Raw genomic sequence first — 26158 nt, forward strand, 5'->3', positions numbered from 1 at the left:
TTTCCCTTTTCCCTTTTCCCTTTTCCCTTTTCCCTTTTCCCTTTTCCCTTTTCCCTTTTCTCTTTTTCCCTTTCCCTTCCCTTTCCCCCTTCCCTCCCCTTTCAAATCCTTTACTCTAGCAAATAAATGGCACTGGAGGGAGAGCAGCTGGTACAAACACATCGGTACTTCTGAGTGCTGTATTCTCTTAGATTAAACTTAGGAGTAGCACAAGGAGTTTACCACACTGAGAAATTACACATATATTCTCCCCACTAATAATACAGCTGTCAGTTCTCATCACATAATTAAGTTCTGGGATCCAATAAATTTTCCAACAATACTTTCTCTATTCCCTGCCAAGTAAGAACTATTGCTTTATGGGAGTATGATATTGTCACAAAGCTTAAGCAGTTCATGTACGCCATAAGATACATTTTTGTATTTATGCCTCAAAATTCTAACAGCAGCAGCTTTCCAGGACTGGCAAAACATATTAGGTTTAGCTGTTCCAACAGTAAATAATAAAAACTGTTATTATAAAGTAATGCACTTCAGGTTTACACAAGTTTTAGGAGTACCTGTTATATAATACAGTGTATATTCTAGCTGAAACAGGTAGTTTGCATAATCCTTCCAGAATGCAACTGAAGGGAAAAGTGACCATACTTTTCACACTCTTGACTGCTTCTAAGAAAGCCTGAATCTGAAAAAAAAAGAAATGCAGTGCCCCGTTATTTCATTTGATTTCTGCTTTGACTGAGTTTTTGAGCAAATCTTACGATGTGTTTTACACCACCAATCTTTAACATGAGAATAAGAGAATAAGGAATAAGACTTTACAATTAACCTGATTGCTTTCGAAGTGTTAATGCCAGATTCAAAATATAGGAAAGGTTTTTAATTATCACTACTCAAAACAATAGCAAAGTTGTTAAATTCTTTTGTTGTTAACAAAGAGATCCAAGAATTACAGAAGTAGGAAAATAGCTAGGAAAATCCAGGAATTATGAACATAACCATTTACTCTGAAGTGTTTCTATCCAAAGCTAATTCCCCAAAGACTCAAGTCTGCTCTGATCTAAATTCCAAGGAGGAATATCAAGTAGGAACAAGATCTAAAAGCTATCTCCACAGTAGTGTTGCCTCTTTGGAGCATTGGTGTCCTCTCAGAAACCCTTCAGTGTTCAATGATATTGCAAGTCAGAACAGACCACACAGAAGTTTCAACATTTTTGGATAAAGTGATGGCATTAACTTACATGCACAAATGAAACAAAGAAACATGAACAGTGTGTTGTCTCCTCTTCTACTGGAAGACAAAATGAAACATTATTGCAAATGATGACATTACACTACAGTGGGCTGTTGTTGCATTCCATAGTATTTATAGCCTGTTAAACTACTGAAATTATTACAAGTTGGTTAGACTCTGTAAAATACAACACAAGCAGAACTCTTCACTCTATACAAAGTTCTCCTTCTTCCACTGTCTCCAACATTTGATCTCATCTAATTTCCAGCTCAGAAATCATAAAAACTCTCTTACCTGCAAGTAATCACTCCCTCATGTTATGGGAACCATCCTAAACCTGGAAATTTTCTTTGTTTCTTTGAATCTCTTGGTAGTCCCACAGCTTGCTTTTGAACTGAAAAGCCATCCATGTGTTCCCAATCTTTGCGAGCAGAAGAATATTTGTGAGTACAATTCAGAATATGTGTTTGTATCAAATTTTAAAACCAATTCACAAAATTTATAGTTTGAGGCCTCATGACAATATTTATATTTTCTAATATCAAACCAAAAATTCAGTTCTATACTTTTATAAATTTAATATCATTGCAACTTAAATTCCATTGTTAGAAGATCATTTGGATCACTGCTTGATTTGGTGTCAGCCAGTCTTTTTTATTACCATGGAAGATTTAAAAATAACTGCATTTATTCTATAACATTTCCATTTGGAGTACATTAACCATAAAATCTCTAGTTAACATTTCATGCTTATATTTATTTTCCTGTTTTGTAACCTAAGCTTGATTCCAAATTTTCAGTACATAATATGAGTACTGAGGACTTTAAAACAATCTGCATTAGCCTTGCATACCTTATCAGATTAAAAATTAAACAATATGCACTGCTGAATCTGTCAACACATATGCAGAGCCTTTGAATTCTGCAGTAATTCCTCTTGATGTCATCAGTGTTGCAAGGTGAGTTTCTTACAAACAAAAACTAAATCATAACAAAACAGGATTACCTGTTTATAAACTCATATATATTTGTCTCTAGGCAGAATGACATTGCAAAGCATTGAAAGTAGTTGCTAATCAAAGTGACAGTCATATATAGAAACAGTAACTAAACTTTAGAAATATCAAGTGTAGTTAATTCACAAAGAGTGAATAAGAAAAGCATACATGGCTACATTCTCTTTCTTACGCATTTCGCCCTCTCTTGGTGATGTTTTAGTTGGTTCCTTTCTAAACATTTTCTTAACATTATAGAAAATAATCACTCATCCTAAATGGACTGTACCACTGGATGCAAGTGCAAAGGCTGTGGTTCTCAACGTAAAAACATTTTTCATGGTGTCAAAGTCTCAGTGTAAAAATATTTTTAAAATGCGTACAGTTACAGTTATCAAATATTCTGAATTCATTTTTACACATTTCTCTGAAATAAGGTTTGGAACTATGTCCACCAGCTTGCCAAGTTTCAGATATGCCAAAGTTTTTTCCTCTTTACTGCATGGACATCAGCCCCATACATCTGTGAAGGGTTAAACTAATGCGTATGTAAACACTTCTGGGTAAAGATCCTTTTTTCTTTTTCTTGCCTGTTGTTTCTAGAGAATTGCTGTGGCCAACAAATTTCTCCCTAATTCAAAAGGATGAGAAAGAGAGATGAGATTAGGAAATGCATGGTGAAATAGAAGAAGGAGGGAAAGCTAGAAATGATTGTAGAGAAAAACAGAAAGGGGAAGAAAATGAAAATAATACAAATGAATTAAGATTTATTAAAGCAAGAGAAAGAAAAAAGAATGATAGGGGAGGGAGTAATTGGTCAAACTTTATGGCTGTATGAGGAAGTAAAATCTTACGTTAGGAAATAAAGGTTCTTAATCTAGACCTGGAGATAATATGGCTGTGACAAATATGCCAAACACAAAATATATTTGCAGAACTAAAAAGTAGATTACATCCTTAGAAAAACTGTAATGAAAATGTGAAATTCAACAGAATTCATTAATATTATAGTAAAGATTCTTATATAATTTTGATGCTTTTTTTGTTGGCACAAAAGAATAATATAAAACTATTTTATCCATAAAAGCATTACTACCTGGCAGCACACTAATTCAATTCTACAGCAATGCTCTCTGGTTTATGTTACAAAGTAGTTCTGAATTTCGAAGACATTGACATATCTGTAAGAAGTGGACTCTAAAACAGTGTGGTTTTGTTGAATTAAATATGAAAAGGAATAATGCAATCAGTACAGAATTCCTTTACTTATTTATGTTTGTGTGGAGTTCAATACAATTCTCAACTAATACATTTTTTACTTATCAGTATTACCAAGTTTTCCATTTTTTAATGTTACAGAATATTCTAGCGTTGCAGCATGACTGTGAAACATACCAGCAAAGCCAGAAGTACTACACAAGGAATCAGATAAACTGCTCTGAATGACATGCACTTGTCATCCTCATAGAGTCTTCAAAACAATGGTATCTAATAGTCTAGCTACTCCTGCTGATTTCTGGTTGACCAGAGTAGAGAGTTAAAGTATTCCAGCCTTTCTGGAACTATTCTGTGGAGTAAGCAGAATAACTGAAAGAAAATATGTGAAAATATTCGCCCTCCTGTTTGATCTTTTATTCCCTTCCTATTTCCAGTCCAGCAGCTGTCACTGTGTTCCCAGTCTCTCACTGATCCCACTGCAATTGGTAGTACAATTATAAAAGTCTGAGAATTTTCCATCACTGCTCACACTGACTATGGATTTGTCTTCTGCTGGAAGTAGGGACCCTGCTCCTTCCAGAGTCACCAGCATGTACAACTGTTTCATGTTTCTTGTTCTGCTTCTCTTTTATTCTCATCCTCTGCTACACACCCATGTTCCTTTAGGCAAAACCTAACATACCACATACAAGCAGAAAACTGGATACTCAGAAATTCATCACCATGAGCAGGCTATATCTACTTAGATCTCCATTTAAGTTTGAGTCCACAAAATGGAAAACCTTTGAATAACTTCCAGTGTAGCTTTCAATAAGAAATGTTAGGCTTCAGAGAGCTGTTGTTTGTAACCAGTTATTTAGTTCAGTGTTTAGTGTGTGTTTAATTTAGTTTTTTTAGTTTTTTATAAACTTTTTATTTAGTTCAGTGTTTAGTGTTTAATTCTGAAACCAATAAAAAGAAAAAAAAAATCTGCAGAAAAAAATCAGATGGTTCACATATTTTTGTATATTGTGGGTACAAATCAAATGTAGAAACTCAAGAATCAATCAGACTGCATTTAACAGGTCTGTCAATGAATATTTTAGCAGCCAGAAATGTAGGTTCTTTTCTTGCTATTTTTTTTTTCCCTCCTTCCCACAGCATTTGATCATTTTTTGAATGGAAGAATAACTACAAAGTTATCTTCATCACCAATCTGATAACTCAATTAGCATCATATTGCTCATTCATTATCAATTTTCCTGGCTTTTCTATATAGTACTTGCTGTCTAAAGAAACTTAGTAACATCCTGCAGTACGTTTATGTGTGTAAGACCTTTTTAAAGTTATAAGAATATAATAGAACTAGCAAAAATCTGGAAGAAAGCTATGAAGCTCACTGGAGATTTAATTGACAGTCCATCTCAGGGAAAGTAGCATTTCTCTTTCACGTAGAGGCATTCACTTCTGTAGTAGAAAGCTAATGGACAATTTTTCTTATTAAAGAATTCCCATGGATCTCAATGGGATGGAACAGAGCTTTATGTTCACTAGGGACCACATGTCCAGTGTTAGGCCAAAAGCAATAAATGCAGAATAGGCAGTGACTTGTAAGGAGTCACTTAGGTAAGTGCAAAGGTAAAAAATACAAATATTTTGTGGTTACCTTCTTGCCCATACTAACCATGGGTGATTAATCCAAATATCATTAATGTTTTTGTCAGAATAAAACTATCACAGATTATTGTTAACACAACCCTTCTCTTTCAGAGAGAGTCAAGGAAGGAGACCAAACAATTGATAGACAGTTTCAAGGCCAAAACAAATCTAAAGACAAATTTTCACAGTAGTTCAAAATGTATGTGGTCATGATCGGTGGTTCACAAATTAACAGCTTGATAAATCATGACATAGTAATGGCAATCAGATTATCAAGCTAGTTGAAAGCAAATCTATGATCTGCTACTGGAGAAACAGATTTACTAGTAAAAGCTGAGAAATGAGACCATACCGCTGAATATTTCAGTAATCAGAGTAAATCCCACAGTCTGGAATTAGAAAAAACTGTAACAGATATTACTTTGGCCTGATAGACTAATCCGCATTTCGTGGGAAAAACCTAAAAATAGAAAGATATTGTCCTTCAGATCTCTTCCCTTTTCACTTGTGCTCCCTATGAAAATTTCAGTGCTAAAAAAGCTGAGGTGCTGCCACTATTGCTTTTCAAGCTGTTATAGATCAGTGTTACTTTGCATTCAATCTGTTTGTTTTTATTACTATCTTTTTTTTTTTTCTATTTACAGAGTAAGCTCTTCTGGACAAGGAACCATTCTTTTATTAGAATATATTTATGCTGTAATTATGTAGTTAGGTATTCTATATATACATCTGCAGTATATCACATATCCTTTCTGTAACTGTATTTCTATTACACCAATATATAAAATCTCTGAAATTAGGTCTCTCATCCATGAAGAGGAATTCAAAAGCTTTCTACTATACAACAAATAGGCTTATAGCAAATGAGAGAAGAGGGAGAAAAATGAATCTAGCTGACAAATTTCTAAATTATACAGTGTCAGAATTTGTCCATATCTAAAGAATATTATGTTTATAATAGTTATGAAGTAGCTTTGAAAATATTTTGTGCTATCATTTAAGCTCATCTAAAGAAAAAAACTGTGGTTAACTACTTGCGTAGAATGTCTTTGTTGCTCCAGAATTTATTAAATTCCTAGGGATGCTTCATAAAGATATTGAAAAGTGCATGTGGTGCAGCTCAACATTTAAGAAGTTTTATGCACCCATAGATATCCTGCATGCCATAGAAGAACTCCAGAGATCTAAGTGCATTGTAACCCAAAACAGCAATGAATGAGTTAAAGCTGAGTAAAGAGTGACACATTCAATTTGAAGCACTGTTTTGCAGTGCCACTGGACCAAATGCTGCAAACACAGAGGTCTGGCACTTGGGTCCTGGGCTTCAGAGATCCAATATCTTCCTACCTACTCAATGAGGCCCAAGACATGTTCAGATCAGACAAAAATGTGACCTTTAAACATATGAATGGCATAATAAAATCTGCTGTTGCACCACTGGGATACTTGCTTTCTGTTACTGATAACCAGCTGAACCTGTGTATTTATACAGTTACATGCCCTCCAAGATTCAAATATAACTTCTCCTATTCAGTTAGGAATCAGACAGTTGCATTTTTCATTGCTCTTTCCTGAAACAAAACTTCATTGCAGAGAGATGAACGTTATGGTCTCAAGGTTAGTATAAAGATGCAAAATCAGTCTTCAGTCAACTGACCCAATGGGAAATTGCTATTGGGATAGTTCCCTCACTAGAAGACAGATCAGGAAGTACTGTACCCTTGTTCTTCTTTTTATTCTTCTCCAAGGATCTGCTCACTGCTGCTAAAGAAATTATAGTGAGCTATATGGATAAAGGATATTTAAAGCACATCAACAGTCTTTTTAATAACATCTTGCTCTACAGTAAAATAGCATAAATGATTCTCTTTTAAAAATCTTACTATCTTAAAGTACATCTGTATGTTTTGGGAAAAGAATAAATCTTGAGACAAGGACTACTTCAGCACATTGTGTTGCGTATTTAATGGATTCTGAAATCAGCTGGTTCAGCATATGAGCTGAAAAAACTTGCATGCAGTTAAACATGGAGATGTAGGAGAAAGGTAAGTTAAAAGAGGAGAGGAATAGACATCTGAGGCATAAAAAAGGAGGACTATAGAAATAAGAGAAGGTAGGCTGGGAAAACAGCCTTATTAGGAAAAAAAGGAGAAAGGCCTAGGAGAATGTGAAACATCTACTTATGAGTGTAACAAAGAAGTACATAAATACAGGGAGAAAAAATGCACATGTAGAGAGGTAAAGTGCAGGGACAGACTAAAAGATGCATGAACAGCAAAAAACTTCAGAGTAAGTTAGGTAGATGGTCTGAAAGTGTTAAACTCAGTGGGGTAAGGGATTAAGAGGAACACTAGGAAAGAAGGTTTCCCAGGAGGAGCCTAGGTGAAAAGTTCTGATAGGAGTGTTTAGATTGTCCTTCCTAAATGTAAAAATATCATATAACTTTGATAGTATATGTAATGACAAAACTCTTCAAATTTGTGCAGAAGAAATGAAAACGAAGGTTTTCTCAAGGGAAACCTGGGTAGTGAGTTCACTTTGGGGTGAGTTTAAAGGACTGAGAAGCAATGTCAGTGTGCTGTGTAATCAGAAGGAAATTCACGTTTGTGTGTTTACCTGCTTTGTAAGGGAATGCTGTGAAGACAAGAGGCAGAACCGAGGGAATTTGTGATGAAATAATTACTACAACTTTAAAGAGAAAGGGTAAAATATAATTTAGGTTTAGAAATCTGCCTGAGGATAGTCTTGTCTAGACATATTCCTCAATACTAATTTTGCTTTTTGTGTATATGTGTGTATAACAAAATTCCTCCTTCTAATACCCTTCAGCTTTTTTTTTTTTTTTTTTTTTTTTGCTTTTTTCTTTTTTCTTGTGATGGCATTTAGGATTACTGATTAAAATAAGGTGCATATGGTTTGAGACAAACATATAATCTACTGGTGAGCCTGAAATATAATTTTTTTGCTTTCCCTCTTCATCTCTTGAACATTCCTCTGGGACTTTGGAGATACAACTTTATACATCAACTCCAAATATTTGGACTATTTTTTTACTGCTGGATTACAAGAAATCGTCTACCTGTGTGTAAGTGTTGACATTTTAAATAAAGAGGCAGCTCCCTACTTAAGATTTTATTTTGTTTCATTTGTCTTGCTACTGTGTTTTCTGAATCCCAGATATTCTGGGGTCTGAATCTCAGGGAGGGTTTCAATCCTCATTTTACAAAGCAATTTTCAAGCACTAGGTAATCACAGAATCATAGAATGGCAACTGTTGGAAGAAATTTTAAAGATCATCTAGTTCCAACCCTCTGCCATGAGCAGGGTTGCCCCACACCAGCTCAGGCTGCGCAGGGACCCATCCAGCATGGTCTTGAACACCTCCAGGGATGGGGCACCCACAGCTGTTCCAGTGTCTCACTACCCTCTGAATAAAGAATTTGCTCCTGATATCTAATCCAAATCTCCTCTCTTTTAGTTTAAAATTGATTCCCCTTGTTCCAATCACTATCAGACCATACAAAAAAGTCAGCTTCCTTTATAAGTGCGTTTGAGTAATGGAAGGCCACAACAAGGTCTCACTAGAGCTTTCTCCAAGTTTAACAAGCCCAGTCATCTAAACTCTCCTGTTATCTAAAGATAAATGGAGAAGGAATGGGAGGTCCTCAGTTCTTCCTAAGATCCCTAATACGCCAGAAAGGTTAGTCATAACCAAATCACACTTTCGTCAGTCAGATTATGATGAGATCATTTACAAAGGTCAGGGTAATGGGTGATCATACATGTGTTTCTGGTCCCTGTTAGCTGGATTTTGTTCCACTTCTGTCTATTGACTGCATACATGAATGAACAAATAATCAGATCAATAATGACCAGAAATCTGTCTGCTTCTTCCCACTAGAATTTTTTTTGCCACTGGATTTCCTCCTGGGTTTTTGTGGCTCTAAGGCTCTTGCATTTCTGGTGCTTAGTGACCCATTTACGACTAGAGATAGAGATGTACTCTAGCAGAAGGATTGTGTTGGGAAATGGGAACTGTGAGACAGAGCATTTTCTTGCTCAGTAGATACCCTGATATCTCTGACAGTGCCTAGCATTACTGAGAACTATTAAGAGCAGATTTGTAGACTGAAACAGTTAGTGCTAAGGATTCCTTTACAAATTATTCCTGTGGATTTAAAGCAGTTTTTCCTCTTAAGTGGAATCAGTGCTTGTACAAAAAGTTGTTCTTTCCATAGAATCTTATTCCTAGGAGATATTTCCTAAATTCTCTTATATATATATATATATATATATATATATATTTACTTCTGTTATCTGTGGAAGTTATGAATTTGTTTGGAAGGAATATTCTGTAAATGTAGTATTCTAACATCCGATAATACTTCCCTATAATACTGTTACTTAATTCTCAAAAATATATTTAAATGTACAATAAGAATGATATTTTTTCCTAATTTGTATTATGTTGCAGAGATATTTTGCACGATTAAGAACATAATTTTCCCTAGCTTTTCAAAACTTATTTTTCCATAAGTCTAGTGTATGGGAACTGCTGAGTCATGGCCTGAACTACTGATTGATCACCTGAGGTGAGCAATGAGTCAGCCACAGGAGCACAGGTGAAGGCTGCCAGAAAGGGTGGAGCCTGGCTCCGCATCTCCTAGACCTACTTAAGAGCTGGCTACGAGGGGGGAAGGATCTCTTCTGGAGATCCACTCTACTGGAGTTTTGTAAGTGAGCCCAGGATATAGGTAAGCTTTCTATCTATTCTCTTTTTGTTATTATAATCTGCTTTGCCTAACTCTCTTGTTTATTTTGTAATTATAACATCTTAATATTCATTGATTATACACTTGGTGAACCAGGCAGGCCAAATTTACTAAAATTTACATTATGTCTTTTCTTTGGAATTTCTATAAATGGGTCAAGGGGGAGAAAAATACTCCTCTAGATAAAATAATTCCAGGGCAGATCCCAGGATCTGTGGGATTTCCCTATTATGAACTAGTGGTTATCATTGAAAAATGGGGTCCGTTATGAGTCGCATGGCAGATTACTTTCAGGGACTTAGCAAGGATATACTGATCACTAAAGAAAGACAATTGTCTGCCTCTGCAGTGACATAGCCACTACTAAATGCTTTAAATCATGCTGAAATGAGGAATAATACTTTAGAGAATGAAAATCAACTTTTGAAAGACCATATTGAAAAGTTAGAGCAAGAACTTGGCATGTTAACAGGGAAGAAACCAATTTTGCATCTTCCAATAGGTCAAGTTCATAACATTTTGGTAAACAATGACCAGCCTCCTGAATCAACAGAATTCATTGATCAGTAAAATAAAAAAACCCAAATTAGATCTCGAATATCTGATTTTGACAGATCCACTAGAAGTCTGTCCTATCATAACTCAGAAAACAAAAAAAGTACAGGACAGACCGACAGGGGTGCCGCCTGATCAGTGGCCCCCTACCCAGACTCATTTGCATGTAACAGCCTGGCCATACACGTCAACAGAATTGATGGATTTAGTACAGCGATTTTGGCAGAAGACTAGAGAAATTGTGCCAGCTTGGTTATTAAGACTGTGGGATTCTGGGGCAGAAAGTGTTTTGGTGAATGGCCTGGAAATAGCCAAGTTGGCCACCATGGCAGTCCAACCTGCTCTCAGGCAGAGGTTATATGCGGGTAATCAATATCTTGATGAAAGGCATTCTATAATAGAATGGTTAATGATGGCCTGCAGTATGGTATGGCTGAATAAATCTGATATACCTCTCCATACGGGGATGTGGTCCTCCATAGAGGCATAAGGGAAGCAATTTATGAAGATACATTTGATGGCCCTAATATGTTCAAATTCTCTTCAGGGATGAGAGACTTGATTCTACAGCAAGCTCCCACTCATTTGTATGGTACTTCAGTCTCTATATTAAATCCCGTGGTGGCCTCAGAAGCTGTAGTCCAGCAGGCTGCCCAGTTAGTGACTGAGCAAGGAGAAACAGAATGTCTGCAGACTAGGCACAATATTTGGACATTGGAAGAAGCTGAGGTCCTGCTGGTGACTAAAACCAAAATGCTGGCCACTCGAGCTCCTCAATTGGGACCCATAAGGGTCTCTCGAAAACAAATGTTTAATGATTTAATTTGGGCTGGGGTCCAATTTGCTAAGATTGACCGCCAGCCCAACCTTGTCCTTCTTCAGCTTTGGAGACAACTAAAGGACAATCAAACATTTCAGAACTGCCCTAAGAAATCAAAGGTAAGGGTTATAGAGAGAATATCAACAATGATATGGAACCTAGAAGATTTCACTGTTCCTAATAGGGGGAAAAAAAAGCTGCCTCAGGTGTCTCAGGCCATGATGCCAGAGCCACTGGAAGGAAAAGAATTGGCCATAGCACAATTCATGGCATGAGGAGGGATGTTAGTTCCCCTAGGGCCTCCAGATGGGACTGGAGGAGGCTCTATGTAGAATTAACGATTTATTGGTCCCGAAAAAATATTCAGAGAGTTACGGCATTAGTGGACACCAGACCAGAAAAATCAATTATCTATGGAGATATCTCCAAATTTGATGGAGGCAGAGTGATGATTGTTGGTTTCAGGGGACAGACTATTCCTGTCACCCAAACATGATTGAAACAGGGGGTTGGGCATCTCCCACCCCGGGAGTATAAGGTGTCTATTGCCCCAGTCCAAGAATGCATCCTGGGCATAGATATTCTATGGGCTCTGGCTCTCCAGACAACCGTGGGAGATTTCAGACTTTGACAGAGACGTATCGGTATCTGGGAGGTGCAGGCAATATTAAGAGGCCATGTGAAACATGGGCCTATTTGCCTGCTGAACCCATGCAGGATTACTAATGTAAGACAGTAAGACTCCTGGGTGGGCAAGATGAAATATCGAGAATAGTGCAGGAATTAGAAAAAGTGGGCATTATCAGACCTGCACACAGCCCAAATAATTTCCCCATATGGCCAGTGCGAAAGTCCGATGGCATGTAGAGAATGACAGTGGATTACAGAGAATTAAATAAGGTCACGCCACCTATTCATGCAGCTGTACCCAATATTGCCTCCCTAATGGGCACATTAAGTAGGGAGATAAAAACCTATCATTGTGTCCTAGATTTAGCAAACATGTTCTTCAGTATCCCACCCACTTTCCTAAGATAGGGGTGGCCCAAGCATGAACAGTGACACGATGGGTCGCCTACCTCAGCCAAAGGAGCAGTTTGTCTTCATAACCCTTAAAAGAAGAACTCCAGAAGATCCTAGACCCAGTAACGTGTCACGGTGATGCATCAGAAGAAACATTGGTCGCTCCACCAGAGAAGAGTCCCATTCGGGAGGGAAAATATCCCATCCCTGAAAATGCCTGGTACACAGATGGGTCCAGCAAGGGCAACCCAAGCAAGTGGAGAGCAATAGCATACATTCCTTCCAATGCGACAATCTGGTTTGACGAGGAGGATGATCAGAGCAGCCAATGGGCAGAACTGTGAGCCATGTGGATGGTTATAACCAAGGAATCTGGTGACAGTATCCTGAATATCTGTACAGATAGTTGGGCTGTGTACCGGGGGCTCATTCTTTGGATTACGCAGTGGGCCACCCAGGAATGGACTATCCACACCTGGCCAATCTGGGGCAAAGACATGTGGTTAGACATATGGAATACAGTCAAACAAAGGACTATATGTGTCTATCACGTTTCTGGTCATCAGCCCCTACAGTCACTGGGAAACGATGAAGCTGACGCACTGGCCCAAGTTCTATGGATTGAGAATTCACCATCTGAGAACACTGCCTGTTGGTTACATCAGAAGCTACGGCATCCTGGACAAAAGGCAATGTGGGCAGCTGCTAAAGCATGGGGACTGCCCATACAGCTACCTGACATCATCCAGGCATGCCGGGATTGTGACGTTTGCTTCAAGATGAGACTGAGATCGTTGCCCAGAACAGCCCATCTTGCTAGGGGACACAATCCTCTCCAGCAATGGCAGGTCAATTATGTTGGGCATGATGTACCAAGGCATTCCTTGGTATGAGGGGCAAGATATGCCCTGACCTGTGTCGACACTATTCAGTACCGAGAGCAAACGAGGCATATACCATCAGGGAACTCACTAAACTGATGTCTGCCTATGGGACACCTCAAGTCATCAAGAGTGACCAAGGGACTCATTTTACTGGTGCAATGATACAGCGCTGGGAAAAAGAAAATAACATCGAATGGCGATTCCACCCACCATATAATCCAATGAGGGCAGGCCTCATTGAACATTATAATGGTATTCTTAAGGCTGCCCTGAAGACAGACTCTCAGTCCCTGCAGGAGTGGATGAAAAGACTGTACGAAATCTTGAGGGACCTGAACGAAAGACCCCCAGACAGCAGACCCAGTGCCCTGAGAATGTTGCAGACAACATGGGCCAGCCTGCTAAGAATGCAAGTTATAAGCACTGATCATCAGGTAAGACCCCAGATTGGTAATGAAAATATTCTTCTGCTCCCTGCCTCTGAGAATTTAGGTCTGGGCACCCAAGGTGGAAGGTGCAGGTAGGACCCAAATGGTGTGGCCTACTTGCACCTTGAGGGAGATGGTTGGAGGTGGGAGGCTCCGGCCAGAAGGTGTGGTACAGGCAGCCAGGATGTGCCCCACTACAAGTGGAAGTGTTGATCCAGGATAGAAATACGGTCTGTATCTTGCCCTGGGGAGCAGACCTTCCCCTCCTGGTACCTCTGAAACATCTGTATTACTCCTCATGAGTCTTTGAGCCTTCAGGATCACCAGGAGGAATGAAATGCCATCAAAGCGTTCCAGTGTTACTGTCAGATCATGTGCAACACCTGGTTGATGATCTACATGGGACTGATGGAACATAGGACAGACCTGCACCTCACAACCACATGCCTCCAGTAACGTCATAGAGCAGTGGCCCATAAAAGAGCGTGGACATTCACTCATTATCACTGTCTTGAATTGTACCAACATGCGTCATGATGAAAAGCGTATAAGCATTGTGATATAGCAGATCTCTGTATCAGGGAAAGCTTACCCTTTAGTCATCCTGATCATTGGTTCATGCTTTGAAGGGGTAATTATCTGTTTTGCCTAACTCTCTTGTTTATTTCATAATTATAATATCTTAATATTCATTGATTATACAGTCTAGTTTATTATGTGTCCAATGATTTGGTGACTCAGATTTTGATGCAGGTGATCTTTATTGCCTCATCTACATGCTTTTCAAGACTTAGAACATAAGATTATGAAACTGTACTACATCCTTAAAACAAACTTTCATTTTGTTCATCATGATTTTTTTGTCAGCTTTGAAAACTGAAGAAAATAGCGCACACATGGTAGATCTATCTAGACTAATAGTGTTTGCTCATGCTTTTACAAGCATAAAGAAACTCTTCATTCATTAAATAGTAAAATAAATCCTTGTTACTAAGCCTCAGGATAGGTATACTACTTTTTGTGTACTCTTCTTGCTATTATTTCCTCTTCAGTATTCACCTGTCTTCAGGTCTACTAAAAATCTCACCTTTCCCCAAATATGTATTGGATCCTGTAAGTGTGTCAGGAAACTGTTTGAGAAATGCAAATGTAACTTATAACTGTTGCTTCTTCAATGTTTCTCAGCCTTCCTTCTGTCATAGCAAGTGCCCCTTTATCACTCACCATCCAGATTAGCATGAGTTACAAATGTTTAGATCAAGGAGTCTCCAGGGTTGTAGAAATATAAACATTGATTTACTATGCCATCCCTTGGGTGAAATGTCTGTCTATAAGCCTTGCAAAGTGATAGGGAAAGAGGTTCTCTGTTTTGAGAATTTCAGTTGTCAGTGAATATTTTCAAATATTTACAGAACAAAAATTTTTTTACTATTGCAACTGTAAATGACAATAAGTAATTCTGACAATAGCATTTCAAAGTGTTGGTCAGGTTGCTTACTGTTTCTTAAACTTCATTGGAGCTTATTTTTAACATATCAAAATACTGTAGCATCCAAGACACCTTGAATGTAAGTGCTTATCTTTGTTCAACTAATGTAACCTAAAAAGCTTAACTAATCTAGAGACTTATTTGAAATAACATAACTGAAAATTGGATTTTGAAGACAAAAGGAAAAAACAGGAGTGGAAGAAATTGATTTTTACTCCATTATTTACCTTTATTTGATTCTTACCAATGACTTTGATATTATTTGCATGGAAGAAACAGTTTACCATCTCTACAGCTTATTTTTAATGAGAACCAGAAAACAAAAAAGAAAAAATCCCACAAAGAAATTAGAAACATTGATTACTTTCCATTTCAAGATACCAAAGCACATACAAAACGTTCATTAGTTGAACTTCATCCCCAATCTTAAGAAGATTAAAAAAAAAAATATAGATTTCTATTTGTAGATAAGAAGACTAAGCCACAGAACATTAAAATCAGTTTGCTGCCACCACGCACATCAGTCTTAGCAAGCAGTAGAAACCTGGGGCCTGATTCTTTACTGAGTTATCTATGTAATTACTGACCATTTTGCTGCATATGCATGTGGAACTATTGGTTTGGGAAATGAGCCTCTTGAAAATGTTTCATATATTTCAGACTTGTGTAAGCAATTACATTGAAGTACACAATGTTGCAGAATTAGGACTCCAACCACTAAGCACATTGTCTACCACCAACCAGTTCCTCACTGTTTTGAATCCTCCACATTGGACAGTGTCCACTCTTTACAATGCTTTTTTTCATTATAAAAGTGGGAAAATACTGCAGAGCTCTTATTCCTGCATTGATTTTTTTTTTTTTTTACCTATTTAATATTTTCCTCTGTATGAAATTTTTCAGAGAAAAGGAAAAAAAAAAGTTCAAAACAATTCCACTATCTTTAAGTTTTTAATGTTTCAGGAATATGATATTTTCTAGGTTTTTGTTTGTTTGGGCTGTTTTTAAATCAAGAGATTTATAAATGGTCATTATTATACAATAAGGTAGTTTAACTCAATTTAGAAGAGAAGTCTTTTCAAGCTATCAAGCTAGTGCCTTATTAAAATCCCAGTGGCACTAGAGTATCTGAGGTGGGGAAAAAAAGGTTAAACTGCATATCAACTACTGAAGGGAGCTGAAAGGATGTGGAGACCAATTAAACCTTCAGCACTGCTCTCTCTCATAAACACTTGCTACTTTATTCCCCCTGGAACACATTTCGAGCAGCTAAAGTGGGAACCCAGCAAGAACCTTTTCATGAGAGCTCTGTTATTGAGCTCCAGGTCCAGCCCAGTCCTTCTGGGTGAAAGGCTTCATACTCCCTCTCTATTAATCATCATCTGGCCTTCTAACACCTGGGACTGACTCCAACTCCCACTGTTGCTATATTGACAATATTCCCTGTTGATTTCCTCATTTTCTCAGCCAAGGCTAGAATGACCTCTTTAAAATTCTTTATAAACGTCAGTAATTGCTGCATCAAACTTCAATTCATTACTTTCCCAGGCCTCATGTATTTTGATGATATGAAAGTTGACCACATTTACATGCAAATTGAAGTTTTATATTAATAAGGGCCAGTAAAAAGAGATTGCATGGTAATACTCCATTATGACTTTTAAATACATTTGCCCATGTCTCGACTTGGCATTAGCATGGTCAGACCATGAGGAAATCATGTTGGTCTGATTGCAATTTTGTTTTCCAATTGAAAGTACAATTTCATCAGGTTTCCCTGTCATTTCTAATAATGACTTAAGTTTGCTTGCTAAATTGAAGAATTTCTCCAGGCCTCTGGATGGACTGGGAAACAGGTGAGGAGACAGCTGCTTCTATACGAAGTGCTTCGTTATGAACTACCACTATATTCAATGCCATAAGGCTTGTTTGATGATAGAAACAGAATTACCAAAAGGTCTAGTGCAGCTGAGATTGATTATCTTAAGCATATTAAGTTATAACATAAAACTTTGGAAGCACAACAGTTTTTCTGTGAATAACCTCTAATACCTTGATCAAAGGGTCTTTAGCCTTTTAGATCACCATTTCATTGTTTGGCCTGAGACATTATATGTTGTTTTTGTGTTATCATGAAAAGAAATAGAAGCATTCTGAGGAAGGGGAATTGTGTAGGTTAATGGAAAAACTAAAGAAATCACTTTCATAAACATATTCAGTTAGAAATCCTAGAGAACACATAGTCACAAAATCATATTCATGGCTCCTGCCCTGGTGTCATTAAAATAACATTTGTGTTATTGATTATAAAAATCTGATTACGTTTCTCACTGAAAATAAGGGTATTAAAAACAAAACTTGTGTATCAGAATGACAGTCACATAACAAGCACTAACTCCAAAACCCTCTTTGCTTTCACAAATATTCCTTGTGCTGCATGAGTCACTAAAAAAGCTCAGGATGAGAAATCCTGTGCTACGATACTAAGTTACTCCTTTATTACCAAATATTGCATGCACCATCTCTGCTTTTTCACTGTTCCTGGGAACAACTGGGAAATGGGTTTCTTGTCTCTGGAACATCAGTTCATCAGGTCTTTGAGAGGTGTTTATTTGCCTGTTAAGACTATTATGGTAACTGAATTTATAGAGACAATATAGGTGCAGGAGTTTTTCTTTAGGAAAATGTGGAGAATGTAATTATGTTTGATTTCTGCTGAATGTGAGCTCCTTGCGTAAATGGAATATAATGTATCTTGAAAATACCTTAAAGTGGATATGTATAAGTATATATGTGTATTTATATAAGGGCTAAAAATCCTTGGAAATCTTCTACCCAAGGAAATAAAGCATGTGGATGACATTTAAACCAGAAAAAAAAAAGAATAGCACTAAATAGAGCGGTAGCCAGAAATTTCTGCAGAGGGTCACAGTGGACTTCAGGAAATCAGGAAGGTTGTACTGTTATTATTAAAAAGATGAAATGGGAAAAAAATAAAGAAGATTATGGAATTTCAAGAAAAGCTAATAAAGATGATAGCTAAGACTGATTATTTCTCTCATGTGTTCCCTCTCCTCATCTACTATATAAGACTATAAGACTAGAAACAGGAATCTAAAAAGTACAAGTTGTCTATGTAAGAACTTGGACCAAGGGAAAATGTAGTAGGATCAGGTAAGTGTTTCAGAGCCTGAAGAAAGGAAGACTTAGCTTATCTTTGCAATTGCAGACTGTTATTAATAGCATAAGTATATTCAGATACCATGAGTGAAGCTGTAGTTAATATGATACAAAAAAAATAAATTCTCCTTGAAACTGCAAGTAGTGAAAGGCAGAAGGACTTGCTCAGACTTCTTCAAAGCTACATGTTAGTACTCAAGAGTGTTGGCACAAAGTTAATTTCTTCCAAAATTTTTGCCTTGGACACATTTTTAATGTTTGTGAGATTTTTATGGAGATTCAGATGTTATGATAAAGTTGTAGCAACTTAAGTCCAAGAAGAAATAGAAACAATACTTAAGCATGTAAAAAATTAGAGGAAGATGTGAAAAAGAATGGAGAGATGAATCTCAGTAACTGGAACTGAAAGAAGAGTATCCAAGCTCATACCAAACTCTAAACTGCTTAACTGGGTAAAAAAAGAGTTGTTGTTGTTTTTTTTTTTTTAAATATATATGGTTTGGTTTAGTTTGCTTTTATTTTTTACATTTTAATTTTTTTTAGAGGTCAAGAAGACTAATAAGAGTACTAGTTCCTTTGTGGAGGAAGGTAAAAAAAAGATTTTTCATTGTCTTAAATAAACCATGTACATAAACATAGTGTAAAAGTTAACTGCTGATATGGTCAACAAGGCACTACATTTCCACTTGAATCAGAGAAAAGTTGCTTTAAGAGCAGTAAGTGTGGGCCATAGCAGTTCTTCATTTAGTTTAATTAGGCTTTGTTCTCCACCTCATAACAGCTGTGGGTGAGGCAGTGCTCTACTACAATCCTTGTAGTTTTATTCTGTGCTAGTATTTGATTTTCCACTGTGTTCCATCCGCATAATTCTGGAATGTGGAGTGATTCTGAAAAAAAAAAAATCTAAGAAATAGTTGAAATTCTTGCTTATAATATTGCAGTCACTTTTTCCTCTTTTGTGGTATAGAGAAAGATCAAACTTGCAGCTGCTCTTTGGTAGTTTTTTTTTTTTTGTTTTTGTTTTGTTTTTTTTTAAATTTACTTATCCCTTTATTCTGTGTGGAAAAGGAGAGAAAGCTTGTAGATATATTATTTACCAATTAAACAAGACAGAAATATGCTCACATGCTTTATGATATGTACAGCTTTAAATTATTTTGCAAAGGCTATGACTGTGATTTCTCACTTCATTACGGGCTGCAAAGGACTTTATTAAATACTATCTCATCATTTGTTGTTTTCATATGAAAGTAGTAAACAATTACTATTTCATACATATCTTTCAATACTGTACAAAGAGATGGCTGAAGTATGTTGTTGTTCCTATTTAGACATGGTTGCATTGCTGTAATGCCACATCTTGTTTATACTTCGGGTTTGATGGGAGACAAATCATTAGAGGTGGAACACTGAGAAAAATATAAGACCCATTAGTCACAAGCATAAAAGTAGTTACAGAGAAAGAGACATGCTAATGCACATACAGCTTCTGTAATAAAACAGAATAGGACTGCACTGAGGAATGCACAAAGGTAGAAAGTTTAGAGGAGAGTTACCACTACACTAAATTGTCAAGCTTGAGTCAAATGGTATTATTTCTGACACCTCTGACTATAGCACACTGCTTTTGGATTTAGTTTCTCCACCTTTTCTTGGTTGTTTCAGGACAGGCAATTCCCCTGTGCTGATTGTTGTGATTATCCACTTTTATATAGGTTCCCTTTACCCTTCTTCTCTTTTCTGCAGTAGCATTATGGATGTGACTAAAGTTTACGCAGACTGCTATAATGTGGAGTCTAGTTTTGAAGTCAGTTATTGGCTTAAGTAGACAGTCAAAAGCAAACAGAATACTGTACTACTTGCATATTTCTTTGATTACATGAGTAGCAATATTAATCAAGGATATCCATATATAGAAAGGCTAACTTCAGTAGAGACCCTATTTCTGTGTGCCTGTATGCTCACATAGAATCCATAAGTGTCAACAGAAGTACAACTTGCTACCTAATTTCCAAGACTTTTTAAAACATAAGTGTCTATCTATCCAAGACTGTTGTTTCAGACCAGAAAAGCTTATGACAAATAGAGAATGTGCCCAGGTTTCAAGACTTACAGGAGAACCATAAGCGCACACATACAGTAGTCAGCTACATAATATTGTGGCTTAATTAGGTAGGTAGTATCAGCTTATACTGAACCAGTCCCATGTAACTTCCATGCTGCAAGTATGACTGAACCCTATTAGTATGGCTCTCCTACCTTACAGGGTGTATAATCAATGAATGTTAAGATGTTATAATTATGAAATAAAGAAGAGAGTTAGACAAAACAGATTATAATAACAAAAAGAGAATAAATAGGACACTTACCCATATCCTGAAGTTGTTTATAAAACTCCAGCAGACTAGATCTCCAAAAGAGATCCTTCCACACTTGTAGTCAGCTCTTGAATGGGGTCTAGGAGAGGTGGAGCCAGGCTCCACCCCTTCCGGCGGCACAGCTGAATTGCTTTCACCTGTACTCCCATGGCTGACTCATTGCTTGCCTCAGGTGATCAATCAGCGGTTCAGGCCATGATTCAGCAGATCCCATACACAGGGGGTGACATGGTGAGATCAGAATGTAGCTGAGTGTGCTTATTCTTCAGCTGGTAAAAGTTATCAGACAGCCTCCGTCCAATCTTCAGTTAAAACAGGACGTCAAAACCATATGTGACCAAAAAACAGAAGAAAAAATATCCCTTTAAGCACAACTGGTAACCTAGATGAACAGTCCCTCTTCTGCAACTGGAGATGGGAGAACAGCAAAAAGGCTAATAAACCAGAGGCAAGACAGTCAGAAGACTGTTAAGACAGTTATGACAAAGGGCTCTATATCTAAGCTTGCATTACTTGATGTTTTCTCTGTATCAGCTACAATCTGGCTTTACACTAACCTCTACAGAAGGCTGATCTATTTCAGAATTGTTCCTGAGACAATCCTCTGATTGTCTCTACCATGATCTTGGTTCTCTTAATGTAGTATGAGTAGAAAACAGAATATATTGCATTACTAGAACTGAGGATAGACAGAAATGTGAATTCTGTACTTCATTGAACCACTTCAAATGAGTAATTTTACCTTTTTTGCCTTTCTACATTACATGGTAAGTTAAAATAGAATAATTTAGAAATTTAAACAGGTTTTGATTTTTAGGATATCACTGAATTAGTTTGCCAGAGGCTGGTTTGTTCATTCCTCCAAATATGTAACCCAAAATAATGGTGAGTTTTTGTTGTTTTTATGATCTAATAAGTAATGAGAATTTTCTGTTTTGTTTATACTTTTTTAGTAAGACATTCTTGAAAATCATATTAATAATCAGAAGTACAAGAAAAGCTATTTGAAACATCCAAATTCTAGAGTTCCATTTTCCTAACGCAAATGCTATATTATATAAATGTTCTCATTTAATTATTGATATCATACAAATAATCTACATTGCTGTGACTCAAATGGGATATTGCTAATGGTTACTGATGTTTGCTAATTTCTGGATGAAATACACTCCTTTTCTGTTATTTATTTCACCATCATCATTTCTATTCTGTATTACTCTAACATAAGCAGTTCTACTTCTTCCTTTTCTTATTAACACTCTAACTGTCCTGGCTCATGCTGGTGAACTGGATAAACTAAACTCCAATGCACTGGGCAATGGAGCTAGAAACAAAACTCCCCAAACTACCTCTGCATAGTGCTCTTGTCTTCCAGTAGGATATTGACTGTATATCCCAAGGGTCAAATATTAGTTCAAAAAACTAAATAATCAATTATGTTTATAAGCAATGTTGTTTTTATCTTATGCTTATGTTTTTTTTTCCAGTTTTATAAACCTAGAATAATGCACCCTATATCAATTTTGGTTTTCATTGTTTGTTTTGGGTCACACTGATTACACCCTAAAGTAATATTCAGGCCCTGCCATCTTCAGTGATATTTATTCTGCAAATGAGTTGTAGTACACACAAATAGTGAAAAAGTCTTGGTAAGTCGAGTTATTCAAAATCAATTTATATGACGTATATATTTATATAATATATGCTGTTGCAAAATATCTGCAGTTTTCCAAAATAATGAACTCTTTAGGGAATAAAGAGTAGAAAGGAGGAGTAGTCTTTCAGTGTAGCCATTGCATACAGACTGTCTGGGCTTTGGCCTGTTGGTGTGATGTTCTAGGTGCTTGCCTTTGCATCAATGTTTTGTGTTTTCTACACTTATTTAATTGCTTTCATCTTGGAGTATGAATTTATTTTACTTCTGCCTTTCTCATTCTTTTTCATACGCTGCTGGGGATGAGTGAGCAAGCAACTGGATTGTAACTCAGCTACTGGCCACATTCAAGACGCCACAAATCCCAACATGCTTAGCTTGACAGTCATCTATAAATCAACTTTCATATTTTCATAGTTCAAAAGTGACATAGGTATAAGACACAAAATGCATGATTCTCTGTTTGAAATATAATTTTCAAATAATAACAATAAATATATTTGAACTTCAGAATATATAGTTTGGAAAGACAGAGTCATCTTTCTAAACAACCATACCATGCAGCAGGGTTGATGCTTATTCCCCTTCAGCTACTTCTAAGTCATTCTCTAGTGTAAAAACTAACCAAGGAAATATAGAGTATCTAGCATAAAATTTCCATTATAAAATTGTTCAGACTGGGAAGGACTGGTCTATTGGTAACAGGCCTTCCAGATATTAGAAAGAAAAGTAGTTTAGCAATTCCATTTTATTTCCTCAAACATAAACACTAAGTTACTAATTCCATTAATATTAACAGTATGATTCTCATGGCTCCAAGTACTGCAATGAAAAAAAGTATATAAGAATCCTAGAATTTCCTACTTAAAATATATATCTATTTGTAATGTTAGGTGATTTGGGCACTGAAGTCTGAGGAATAAGTAATATAAAAATCTTCCAATTTCTATCTTTTTTTCCTGGCATTTTGAAAAATTTGCTATGAACAATACTAGAAGCTAGTTAGAAAAATGTGTTGCCATATTTTTTGTGTCTTAACAGAAAGTCTTGTTTTTATGAAAGTATTCTTTGAACAGTGAGGCAAAATTTTTGATGAGGCGTCACTGTTGGCATGTTCTTCTATACTTTAAGTATGTGTTTTCACTCCTTAAACTTGTAAAGATAATTTAAAAACCCAAACCAAATGAATTTTCTTATTTATGGTACTGTTGTGATGCTCATGCAAATATTTTAATATGAAAAGTTACTCTGATATATGTTTTTCCTATTGTCACTTGTAAGGAGAAAAAGGACAAATAGACCTAAGTGTAACTACTAAACTCGTCTCATTTTGGACTTCAAAACATCCATCTTTATTTTTGAAAGAAAAGGAAGTCTCTTCTATCTTTGCTATCAACAATAATAGGTGCGTAAACTCTCAGCCTTAGGATGATCTTTGATCTGCTCAAAGTCTGGGAACGTTTCTTTCTCCAGCATCAGTATAGCTCTTTCTAACTTGACTTGTTATGTGTCTGCACAGGAGGATGGGATACACTCTTGATATTGTAGACAAGTTGGTACGGTTAAAACAGTGGACACCTGGCTGTATTCCCACAGTGCAATGGCTATGGCTGTATTCCCAAGCATTCTGTCTGTACTAGCCTACTTTGACACCTTTGGATAGCTGGAAGGGCTTTTTAACATCATACAAATTAATCCAGCCTGGGGCTGGATTAGCTGTGGTAATGGACAGTGTATAAGGGTTTTCAGGCACAGAGCCATCTACACCTTGACAGGCTTGCTGCACTTCTAGTAGTTTATTAAATCTTTGACAAACTTTAAAAGAGGCTGTCAAGATGTTTCATCATTTTTTCTTCTTATGCCATTTTTAGTATATTTATTGCACATGAAAAAAAGACATCCCTAGGCATAGCCCAGGAGCACTAGGGCAAGTTTCCTCACTCTTCTGCCAACATGTTTCTGTCGTGCCCTGGAGGTAGCACGTGGATCGAGAAGGTAGTTCTGTTCTTCATTTCCTAGGCCTCTCTACTGACATCATTAACCAGATAATTAGCAATGAGAGGAGGGTTTTTTTATTATGCAGAGACTTTTTATTTCACAGGGGATTTGTTTTCTTTTATTTCATTTTACAATTGTTTATAATATCCTTTACTATCTTGCAATTGAAACTACCTTTTTCTTATCAATCTATCACATGCATGTTATGCTTAATAGTGCTGCTTGTAAGTGTAAGACATCTAGTAAAATCATTGTGATGCTGTCTGTCTTAGACAGAAGGACATTTGGAGTGTTTAGGAACAAAAACTGAAGAAGAACTGAAGAATTATACGCACGGGTGCAAAGGGCAATACAGCTGAGTTTACTGTACTATCCATTACAACATCTCTTCTTGCTTCTAAACTGTGTCTAGCTAAACAAGTTCTTTGCTGTTTTTTTTTTCTTTTGTTGTTGTTGTTTTCCTGTGTGTGTGTGTACTTGCAGGTATTTTTCCAGCACAACCAGAGCTGTTGCTGCTTGTAAAGCATTGTTAGCTTTGTTGACTTTGGAACTTTGATACAAGTCCATTGCCTGATGCTGTTTCAGGGAACGAGGTTTGAGCTTCATATTCAGTTTTTGTCTTTTCTAAGACGTGTCTGAATTCTTCTTTTTTGTTCAGAAGAAAAAGTGAATTCCTCACGATTTCCTGCCGGGAATCTGGAACTTTATCCACACCCTCAGCAAAATCAAGGAAATGTTGTCTACTTACAGTTTTTGGCTGTTATAACTATTAAAGGAAGTTTTCATATCCAAATAAACTGCGTGTTTTCAGTCGTCCAAATATTTATTATTGTTTGTTGAAGAAGTGCAGAACAGACAAAAGATTGACTCTAGGATTGTCATGGAATATTTCATATAAATCACTGAATGTGTAGAGAAGGGTACAAAATTATGACATAGTTAATATATTTATGTCTTTAGTTGTGTACACGTAGATGAAAGCATGTGCTGCATTCTTAATGTTCGCATAATGCCTGAAGACAGGGAAGAAAAAGAAGGAAATGAAAGAAGAGGGGAGGAAGAATGCAAATTGGCTGTAAAATTGGCAAGTTGGTGGTTCATGATCCTTGCTTTAACTCTGATCTGGTCTAATTAATGAGAAATTTTACAGAAATATTTTTGATTGCAAGACAGATTCAGCTTATGTTGGCTATGCAGGTATCCATATGAAGGAACAGCACCAGAAGTCCTTCAGAACTTATACATTCTTCCAAAAATCTTTCCAACATTTCATCTTAATAACTTAAACCATTGCAGCTGCATATCACTTCAAGGAATGAAAGATCAGATATTAATAAAAGTTTCGAAATGTATTGCTTAAATCAAAAGAGAAGAAAGAGTCCTGGATCCTTTCCATTTTGAAATGAACAGCTTTTCTGAGAAGAAGCAAGACATAGTGGCTGATAGTATTGTAGGTTACTGTTTTTCAGTCATCTACGTCAGGGTTGCAGGAACTTGCTTGCTGGTGAAAACTGCTGAAATTATCAACAACCTTCAATTTATGAAAAATAGTTATTTCTTTGATAGGAATAATCACAAGAATACTACTTGGGAAATTTCCCTTGTCTGTAACTCAAAACGTACTACTTATTGTCTGGAATATTACATTTATAGATCATGAGCAACTAGTGTCATCATGGTTCTCATAAGAAGTTTAATCTCATTATCTCATTTGAAGATGAGTTATGTTTAATACACAATATTCATTAGCTATCTTTAGTCTTTCTTTTATCTAAATCAGTTCCTGAAGTTTAACATTGTTGACTAAAATGTTGTGCAGGCCCTTGCTAGAAATTCATATTAAAAGTATCTCTTATTCTGCGGGGGGGGGGGGGGGGGGGGGGGGGGGGGGG

At 36.6% G+C, this 26158-nt stretch overlaps 1 long non-coding RNA gene across 3 annotated transcripts in view; it reads right to left on the reverse strand.

Moving 5' to 3' along the window:
- LOC122155257 overlaps window positions 1-20675 on the reverse strand; it is a 37903-nt gene extending 17228 nt beyond the window's left edge. For 2 of the 3 annotated variants that reach the window (XR_006167199.1, XR_006167201.1), the window contains exons 1-4: window positions 20606-20675; window positions 1529-1655; window positions 1242-1288; window positions 561-685 (exon numbers count right to left, since the gene is read on the reverse strand). This is a non-coding gene — a long non-coding RNA (uncharacterized LOC122155257). Of the gene's footprint in view, window positions 1-560; window positions 686-1241; window positions 1292-1528; window positions 1656-20605 lie in introns of all 3 variants that reach the window. The other variant, XR_006167200.1, reaches the window with a different exon arrangement.
- Between the last annotated feature and the right edge of the window lie 5483 nt (window positions 20676-26158).

This window comes from Centrocercus urophasianus, unplaced genomic scaffold (assembly GCF_019232065.1).
Source record: "Centrocercus urophasianus isolate 14NV4802_14NV808 unplaced genomic scaffold, USGS_Curo_1.0 seq_11, whole genome shotgun sequence".
NCBI classification, from domain to species: domain Eukaryota; kingdom Metazoa; phylum Chordata; class Aves; order Galliformes; family Phasianidae; genus Centrocercus; species Centrocercus urophasianus.